The following is a 2122-nucleotide window of genomic DNA, read 5'->3' as shown; positions in this document are numbered from 1 at the left end:
TCGCTCTAGGACCTCAAAATGGTAAGCAATAGCCAATGAGACGGGCCAGAATCAACCAAAAGGCGAGTGTTGATGACATGCACATAAGCGCACCTTAGGGTTCTACAACCATGGAAATCGCCCTGGGACCCCAAAACGGTGAGTAATAGCCCATGAAACGGGCCAGAATCGGTCAAACCTGCGAGTGTTGACGATCGATACGTAAATGCACCCCGAGGTTCATCAATCGTGGAAATCGCACCGAGACACCAAAATAGTGAGTAATAGTCCACGGAACGCGCCAAAGTCGGCCAAAACTAGTGTTGATAACCTACACGTAAACACACCTCGGGGATCATTAATTGTGGAAATCGCTCCAGGACCTCAAGATGGGGAGCAATAACCCAAGAGACGGTCCGAATTAGCCAAAACGGCAAGTGTTGATGACCTGCACGTAATAGCACCTTGGAGTTCAACAACCATGGAAATCGCACAGGGACCCCAAAACGGTGAGTAATAGCCCATGAAACGGGCTAGAATCGGCCAAAACGGCGAGTGTTAATGTACGACTTGTAAGCGCACCCCGGGGATCGTCAATCGTGGAAATTGCTCCAGGACCCCAAAACTGTGAGTAATAGTCCACGAAACGGGCCAGAATTGGCCAAAATTAATAGTGTTGATGACCTACACGTAAACGCACCTCCGGGATCATTAATCGTGGAAATCGCTCCAGGACCTCAAGATGGTGAGCAATAGCCCATGAGACGGTCTGAATCGGCCAAAACGATGAGTGTTGATGAACGATACGTAAGCGCACCTTTGGGTTCAGCAACCATAAAAATTGCTCTAGGACCCCAAACCGCTGAGTAATAGTCCACGAAACAGGCCAGAATCGGCCAAAACGGCGATTGTTATTATCATGCATGTAAGCGCTCCTTGGGGTTAATCAACCAAGAAAATCATTTCGGGACCCCAAGACGGTGAGTAATAGTCGATGAAACGGGCCTGAATCAGCCAAACCTGCGAGTGTCAATGACCGATAGGTTAATGCACCCCGAGGTTCATCAATCGTGGATATCACATTGAGACCCCAAAATGGTGAGTAATAGTCCACGAAATGCGCCAAAGTCGGCCAAAACTTCTAGTGTTGATGACCTACACGTAAATGCACCTCAGGGACCGACAATCATGGAAATCGCTCAAGGACCTCAAAATGGTGAGCAATAGCCAATGAGACAGGCCAGAATCAACCAAAACGACGAGTGTTGATGACCTGCACATAAGTGCACCTTAGGGTTCAACAACCATGGAAATCGCCCCAGGAACCCAAAACGGTGAGTAATAGTTCATGAAACGGGCCAGAATCGGCCAAACCTACGAGTGTTGATGACCGATTGGTAAATGCACCCCGAGGTTCATCAATCGTGGAAATCGCACCGAGACCCCAAAATGGTGAGTAGTAGTCCACGAAACACGCCAAAGTCGGCCAAAACTGCTAGTTTTGATGACCTACACGTAAACGCACCTCGAGGATCATTAATTGTGGAAATCGCTCCAGGACCTCAAGATGGTGAGCAATAGCCCATGAGACGGTCCAAATTAGCCAAAACGGCGAGTGTTGATAACCTGCACGTAATAGCTCCTTGGAGTTCTACAACCATGGAAATCGTACACTACAAATAAAAGACACATCCGTGACATTTGGTCCAAACGAATTTTTTTCCTGTCATACAATTGACACTTCTTTGACGATAATTGTCATAAAACCCGGTATCATCATAGATGTGATGGGTTCCTACTTCTATGACAAAACATCATGACAGAAAATAGGCTTTTCGTCCTGGGCGGGCCGGAGACGCAGCTGCATGACATTCTTTGGGCCGTCGATGACAGAAAAAACCATTGTAGAAGCGAGGGCGAGGAAAATTTCAGGGACTTCTCGGTTACGGTGGGAGGTCGGGGGCCGAGCGATCGATCTAACTGAACCCGAGCGAGGTGTTGGGCTCTAACTGAACCCGAGCAATTGCACTGCAGGCTACGCGTTACTGAACCCGAGCGATCGATCAATGGCCGCTAACTGAACCCGGTCGAGCGATTCCTTCGCTAGTGCTGCTAACTGAAGCTGATCGATTGGATGAGCAGT

The sequence above is a fragment of the Triticum dicoccoides genome, chromosome 5B (assembly GCF_002162155.2).
Source record: "Triticum dicoccoides isolate Atlit2015 ecotype Zavitan chromosome 5B, WEW_v2.0, whole genome shotgun sequence".
Classification (NCBI taxonomy): domain Eukaryota; kingdom Viridiplantae; phylum Streptophyta; class Magnoliopsida; order Poales; family Poaceae; genus Triticum; species Triticum dicoccoides.
This window is presented reverse-complemented; position numbering follows the sequence as displayed.